This window comes from Idiotropiscis lumnitzeri, unplaced genomic scaffold (assembly GCF_059441095.1).
Source record: "Idiotropiscis lumnitzeri isolate Australia: NSW breed Sydney's pygmy pipehorse unplaced genomic scaffold, RoL_Ilum_1.0 HiC_scaffold_27, whole genome shotgun sequence".
NCBI classification, from domain to species: Eukaryota; Metazoa; Chordata; class Actinopteri; order Syngnathiformes; family Syngnathidae; genus Idiotropiscis; species Idiotropiscis lumnitzeri.
In genome coordinates this window covers 837765-845889 of record NW_028283565.1, presented here as the reverse complement: position 1 = coordinate 845889, position 8125 = coordinate 837765, and the positions used below count along the sequence as shown (strand labels likewise).

The 8125-nt window shown below is 38.9% G+C and overlaps 1 long non-coding RNA gene across 2 annotated transcripts; it reads left to right on the top strand.

Moving 5' to 3' along the window:
- Positions 1 to 742: 742 nt before the first annotated feature.
- LOC148315970 (uncharacterized) lies at positions 743 to 7756 on the top strand. 2 transcript variants are annotated; one of them, XR_015840481.1, is made up of 7 exons: positions 743 to 930; positions 1589 to 1708; positions 2308 to 2442; positions 3693 to 3881; positions 6181 to 6276; positions 7175 to 7391; positions 7496 to 7756. It is a non-coding gene; the product is annotated as an uncharacterized LOC148315970 (long non-coding RNA). The 2 variants fall into 2 exon arrangements; XR_015840480.1 differs by having other exon boundaries at positions 745 to 930; positions 7239 to 7391.
- Positions 7757 to 8125: the final 369 nt, after the last annotated feature.

Sequence of the window (8125 nt, the reverse complement as noted above, 5' to 3'; positions counted from 1 at the left end):
CAATAGTCGTTCTCAAAATGATATTTTTTTTTATCAATTTAGCTTTGTTAAGGTAAGATATTTTATTGACAATCTAACATTAATATGCAAAGAACATGTACATTAGTACGAAATGTAAAAAAAAATTGTGGTGGGGGGGGGTGCGAATTGTTTTCTTCTTGGTAGGGGGGGCATGACAGGAAATAATTGAGAACCACTGGTCTAGTCACACACCAGCTCGGGTTCATTCCCTACCAGAGAAATGACATTCCATGTCCCCAGAGCTAGGCGCTTTATGTTGCCGGGGATTGGACTGCCTTTGACTGCCTCCTAGCTCAAAGGAAACCCAAATTCTTTGGTCCCGCCCACTGGTAGTGAGCCGAAGCCCTTGTATTAAATAATAAATAAATACATAAAATAAAAAAATTAATAAATTTAAAAAACGGACCGATCCACTGCTTGGGTTAGTTTGACCCACCTTGAGATCCGTTCCCACTCAGTGACAGTGTCTACAAGCCACTGCCACCAGGCCAGTGAACCGACGTCCAGGCAGTGACAAAAAACGTGATCAAATTACATTGCTCATCATAAGGTGTTTGTGAGACGCTCTTTGTATGTTTCCTCAATTAAGACCTGTTTTCCATTGGTGTATTTGAAAAAAGTGGTGAACCTGTTAAATTCACTACAAAACGTTAAGAAGATGAAAGTAATGTTTGAAGGAATATTATTTTTCTATCGACATGCCGGCGGGCGGGCACAGATAGAGAGTGATAAAGCAGCACCTCCCGCGCGGGGCGTGCTGACGAAAAGGCAAGCGCTCCTCCTCTCATCGCGTCCTTATTAAGACAGAAAAAAGACGCTGTTGAATTTGACCTATTCGCAGTTCGAGCAGGTGCTTAACGCTGGAGAATATCACCACTTCGAAGTTCGAACTGCTGTTGAAACGGAGAGGTAAGTGTTTTTCGTTTGTTTTTATTCAAAACATGCCTCGAGTGCATTTGTTCATGGTTAGAGATAGTTGTGTGGAAAACACTATACAAAGTAGCACCATGGATGTGGGCCTACAACACTGGCCTAGCAAACATGTGCTCCTACATCGACATAATTGACGAGCTCCAGTTAAGCATTGAATAATTATAAAACGTCATGGTGCTTTTACTCATTTAAAGAACTAAACCGACGCGTATTGTCATCCGGTGGTCAGGTTTGCATTGAATGTGAGCACGAGGGACGCTAGCTTGTTGCGTTAGCTTTGCGGAGCTAACAGCTTGCACTTTTGTTATAGAACAACAGAATGCAAGTACCATGATAATTTCTGTCATTAATTTTTGTGTAAGACACGATGTTCACTGGTTAATTACATGATTCTTAAAGCAAAGGTTACTGTGAATGCAATTTTGGTAAGATTTTTGTAGTCACACTGCATAAATCTGTCTGTCTGTTGTTTAAACTTCAATATAAACTATTATGGTTGAAATCGTTAATTGGGATGGAGGGATTGATATTTTTTTAATTTATAATTTATTTTTCTTACACTGATATTGTTAAAACTCCATTTAGCCTATAGTATTAATAATTCTCAACACAAAACTGTCTTTTTTCTTTATAGAATAAACAATGCCTTCCCTGAGATGCAGGAAGTCCCCAAAGCAGGATACTATTGAACATGCAGTCAAGGGTCTGGACAAGACTGCAGAGTTAGAAGCGAAGTATATAAACTCATTTAAAGGTATGATGTTAACGCTTTTGCTAAGATATATTATTGTTTTCTGATAACCAAGCTGACATCGTTTTTTAAGTGGTTATTTTACATTAAGAGTGTCTTGAACTTTTCTTTTGTCAGTTTCAAGTTATTTCAGTGAGCGTGAAACCTGATGGTAGGAGTTCTATCTAAATAAGGCTGTACTTGATGACGCCCTCCGGCATTTTTATACCACAATAGACCGGTGAACAAGTCCGATATTGATAGTCTAGTGTAAAGCACGTTATACGTCACAGAGATCACGTGACGCGATCCAATATGACTGTGTATACAGTGTATGTCATTGTTATGAAACTAAATAATCTTAAAGTTTTTTTTTTACGTAACCAGGTGCCATTGACATTTGTACTTTCAGTCCTAATACATACTGGCTAATGCAATGCTGGAAAATGAATTTTGGCTGGTCTGTTCCTTTAAAATCATAAAGAAGGGCTCTGCTCTATCCCTCACAAGAAGCAATGTTTCAAACCACCCTACATTAGTATAGTGGCCCAAATGAATATGATGACTCCTTATTTGTGTGCTTAAAAATATGACGAAGCTATCTTGATTTCCCTGTTAACTAGGTCGAGGAGTATTTACCAAGGCCCCTTTCAGGAAAGATGACTTTATTCTTTATTATGGAGTACAGAGGAAAATTGATAGATTCTGATAAATCTCAACGCAGGAAGATGGATGGAAGAGGCACTGTCTTTTTGGAGGTGAGGCAAAGATTGAGATGTTATCTTATTTTTGTTTTTATTTAAAAAAATAAACACATACTCATCCCATAAGTGTTAGGGGAAAAATCATTCTCTAAGCAAAAATGTATACCGTATTTTCGCACCCAAAAGACGCGCCGTGTCAAAGGGCGCAACACCTGTTGAGGCCGCTATTTCTGTCTTTGTAACATATACTGGACGCACCGCCTGACAAGACGATAGCACAGCTGCTGTTAGCATAGCATGAACTTGGCAGAGCTGCCCACACTGACACAGCCGATAGCAGCCTACTATGCCCCAATAACATGAGCAATCACCCCATTGTTGCAGCAGACGCCAAGTCTCTATTGACAATAGCTGACAATGGCTCAGGCCAATATTAGGTGCATTGGCAATAGCCTACAAAGCAACGTCAGGGGAGGGACTTGGCTGCTCACCACACTCCTTAGAGTCACGGTTTCAAAAAAAAATAAAAAACTCATCATACAAGCAAACAATGAAACATAGAAATAAGATTAACACAAACATGTATCTCTCATGCCATCAATATACCCCAAAAAAATGAAAATAATACAAAAGCCACTCAGCCTTAGCTAATTCAAGCAATGCATTCTGGGAGCAGAGACCCACAATCCCATAGCTGTTTAGAGAGATTTGCATGGCTGTTTAAAGAGATGTGCTGTTATGCTTTGGACTTTTTGTCTGTTGTCTAAACCTGGGACGTTTCTTGCTTGCAATAACATAAATGATAAGACAGACTAAAACATTGTGGACAGCTGCCCTTTGTCCAGCTTTTTCCAACACCATCACCCAAACATTATAGTCAGATGGTGTATTTGTCACGGTCGATTGTAAGCATGGACAACTCACTCTTTGCCCAGCAGGGTGTGCTAACATGCACTTCCAACAGCTCGTTGATGACAAGGGCTGATGGACGTGAGTGGTACTTTGTCCATTTAATGGACGCATCGACTGACAGGGCGCTTTGTTTGCTTATGACTGCGAAAATACGGTAATTACTTTTATTCATGCGTTGAATCTGTACAAATGAAAATATAGACCATGAAGTCTCAAAGACAAGCTGTTAATAGGGTCTGATTCCAATAGAAATTTCTTGTATGATTTGATTTAGAAGATTTAAAAATTGTGGATTTCCTATTTTTATGTTTTGTGTACACAAGATTGTCTCAAAGATTAATTTCTGACATTGATTGAATAATTGTTTTTTTTTTTTTTAAATCTATTTTAAGTGTTGATGCCGCTCAAGAAGATGGCAGTCTGGGAAGACTGGTTAATGATGACCACATGCACCCCAACTGTAAAATGAAGAAGAAGACAACAGAGGACAGACCACACCTCTGTCTGTTTGCGCTCCGAGACATTGATGTTGGCGAAGAAATAACTTAAGACTATGGACCAGCTGGCCTTGGAGAACACAGGTTTGTAAGATGCATCTTTAAGTACAATAACAGAGCCCACTTGTGGTGTTCTGGTGATGTAGTTTCCAATTAGTTTGGCAATCTAATAAATGTATGTTGAGGTTTCTATGGAAGTTGAACATGCTGACTGACTGGGGGAGTTCTCCATTGTCCACTATCTGTAATTCAAATTTGTGGGTCTGAGTCAAAGTTTGGCTCTTCAGGAACAACGAACTGGTCAGGGAGTGACAGTATTACAAAGTTCTGCGTTACTCTTTTCTGGGCGGTGGCCCTGTTAGGCCATCATATGCCATATTGCAAATATACCCATTGTGGGACTAATTAAGGACATCTTTATGTTGTGGTTTCCCTACCAGAACCAGCACCAACCCTGTATATTCATGATATAAAACACTGTTTCAATTTGATATTTAGCCTTTCTATACTGTAAAAATAGAAGACCCCAGGCTTTCCTGCGCCCCCTTGCCCAATTGGTGGTGTTCAGGAGACAACCTGGGACTGAAATATCAGTCCAAACCAGTGTTGTTTTCGTCACTGATGACTATGACGAAAATACTTCGTTAACGCCCCTTTTTTAATGACGATGACAAGCTAAACGAGGTTCTTTTATGACGAAAACATGACGTGATGTACATGAATTTTTTTCGTTGACGAGACAAAATTGTTAGCATGTGGTTCATAAATTATTTTATGTTGCTTTTAGTGAAATAAAGCCACAACAGTTGCCCAACAAAATGTTTTGCTTCTCTGCTTATTTTGGAGCAGTGAGCATTGATTCCACTGTTGCCACTTTTTTCTGTTTGTAATGAAGAATCCTTTGTAGTCCATCCAAAAGTCTTGGGGTGGGTCTTGGGTGGAAACCTTGAATGCCTTGTTTTAACTCAAATGGACTTAAACCCATCCATCCATCCATCCGTTATCTGTACCGCTTCTCCTCACTAGGGTCGCGGGGGGTGTTGGAGCCGATCCCAGCTGTCTTCGGCAGTAGGCGAGGTACACCCTTGAATTGGTGTCCAGCCAATCGCAGGGCATACATAGACGAACAACCATCCACGCTCACACTCATGCCTAGGGGCAATTAGAGTGTCCAAGCAACTTGCCATGCATGTTTTAAGAATATGGGAGGAAACCGAATTACCCAGAGGAAACCCACGCAGGAAGGCCGGAGCCAGAATCGTACCTACGACCTCAATATTGTGAGGCCATCCTGCTAACCAGTTGGGCCACCGTGCCGCTTGGACTAAAACCTTTGTGAATAAATTGACGAAAACTAGGGTAAAACTTTTTTTGCGTTTCCGTCGATTAAAACTGGACTAAAACCCTTTTTTTAGTTTTCGTTGACTAAAACTGGACTAAAACTATAACGAATTGGGATGACTAAATGTGATGTAAACAAATCAGCACTTTGTCCAAATGACTTGGACAAAATCTAAAATGCCTGCCAAAAACAACACTGGTCACAACACGTGTCTACAGAAGATTAATTGGCATGGGCGAAATTAATTAGTTTTATTTCATTCATGAGCTTATGTTTTGTTTTGGGTGGCTAAGGCTTAAAATGTGTAAAAATCTAATCCAACCTCAAATATAATTAATTCAATAAATTTATGATGCTACTAAAACATCGAAGCAGCCTCCTCCAGGCTTTACAGACTCAGAAATGGAGGTATGCGTATCGTGTACTCATCCTGTCGTGTCTCGAGATGTTAAAATTGCAGTTAGATAGACGTGTGCTGATTAGACAAGACTTCTAATATATCTGGTGTCACAGGATATTTGTCAGTGAATGTGTATGTCTGGTTTGAGGCTCACTCAGCTTTTTCTTGTGTTGTGGGGTCCAGTTGAGTTGAATTGCGTGTCAGGTATGTTGGCCATCTGACACCCAACTGTCAGGTTTGTGTTTGTGGGGACCCCGTAGAGCCATTTTTATTGTTGACATAAATCATAGCTAATCATCTTTTCCTTCATTATCATATGAAATACAGTTAGGAGTTGTATGTGCCTTTACTATGTTATAATCTTAGAACCTACCAGCCACTACAGGTGTCCGACAAGAAGACTTTTGGCTGTCCTGTGCTCCATTGCGCCCCTGGTGGCGTTCAAAAGACAACCTGTGACTGAAATATCAGTCACAACATATCTCTACTGAAGATTAATTGTCATGCGCTAAAGTAATTGGTTTTGTTTCATTCGTGAACTTGTTAGTTTTTGTTTTGGGTGGCCAAAGCCTAAAATGTGTAAAATTCTGATCCATTTTCTTTTTTTAATTCATTAAATTAATATTCAACTTGTTCATTAGGATGGAGGACAACCGACAATGACTGAATCGGCTGAGGTTGATGCCACCAGAACATCGAAGCAGCCTTCTCAAGTTTTGACAGACTCTGAAAAGGAGGTATGCGTATCATGTGGTCATCCTGTCGTGTCTTGAGATGTTAAAATTACAGTTAGATAGACCTGTGCTGGTTGGACAAGTTTTCTAATATATCTGGACATAAATCGTAGCTAATAATATTTTCCCTCATCATCATATGATATACAGTTATGCCTAGTATATGTCTTTACTATGTTACAATCTAAGAACCTACCAGCCACTACAGTTCTCTCATTGGGAGACTTAAGCTTTCGTCAGGTTGTCGACTGCTGCATTGCCCTCTTATTGGCTTTAAGTACACAACCTGTAACTGAATTATCTGTCAGAACAGAACCTATGTGTCTACAGCAGGTGATTTGGCATGTGGATTCTTCAGATTTTTAGAAAATAGGTAAAATTGTGATCAAAAGTTTAAAATGTCTAAAATTCTGGTATAGTTTGCAATAGTATATCTATTAAATCATTTCAAAACTTCTTAACAAGGATGGAGAACATTGGCTGTGACCGAATTGGTTGAGGTTTAGATTACCAGGACCATTGAGCAGCCTCCTCGGGATCTACAAATTTAGGAATGAAGATATGCATCCCATGTTACAATCCTGTTATGGCCCGAGGTTTTGAAGTTGCAGTTACATATTGGGCTGGGCGATATGGCTGATAAGTACATAGCGATATAAGTATTTCATATGGGTCCATCGATACACATTGAATTCTTTTTTTATATTATTTTATTTATTATCGTTTTTATTTTCCAATATTTTCACTGCCCTGTTAAAAAAACATTTAATGTAGTTTTCCTCCCGGGAGCTTTTTGTTACGGTCAATTAATTTTGTTATTACATTATTTTGTCATATCATTCATCAATATTTTAGTTTTTTTTTTTTTTTTCAAATAGAATTAAGACCTTTTTCTGTGCAGATTCCTCTGGGGATTAAGTATTTAATGGGTTCTCAATTTTCTCTTGGACTCTGATGCAACCCAGTCTCCTCCCTTGGACAAAAAATATGGGCTGAATCTTCCTTGGAATAACGACACAGATTCTGACGAATCATTGTCAAATCCTGCCCCTGAACTTTGCGCCTCAGACCCAGACCATATTACTATCCCAAGGCTCAGGAGGACCAAAAGTATACAGGTAAACAACCCATATAGATTTCAGGGAATCTTACAAGCAAATTGCATATATTTTATTGGTCTCCTGCCTTCTATCCTTTATATTTCGTTGTTGTTGTTTTTTAGATTAAAAAAACAGGCTGACTTTGGAATGGATAAGCATTATTACTCCAACTCAGATGACAGTGGAGATGAATATATTCCGGATACAAGTGAGGCCTCTGATTCAGACGGAAGTGAATCTTTGAAAATTGTGGACCCTCTCTTGAAGTCTAAGAATGCCTTCAGAGATTTTTCTCCCACACCACGAATCTCAAAAGCCACCTCAACGCAGGCTGTTAATCAAGGGCGTTCACCCGTTCGGAGGAGTAGCAGCACTGGTGTGATTCTTGAATTCTATGGCTCTTCAAATATTTGTGCAGTTTAACACAAATCATCCAAAATAGAATTCAAGCACATCTGTGACAGAAATTCAAATTCAGAAGTCAAAGAGAGAGAACAAAAAAAAAAATCTAATGCTGCGCTTCTTCCGAAGACATATACTGTAAACATTAAATGTATGTTAGGACAATCTTGAAAAAAGTATTAGAACACCCTTTACTTTTATTTCTTGTTAATTTTATTAACCAAAATATGTCCATTTTTATTACAGATTAATGAATACAAAATTAAAACTCTAATCAGCTACTTTTTAATCGTTATATTTGTATAAACAAATGTTATACATCTGTGTGTTAACTTATACAAGAAATGACG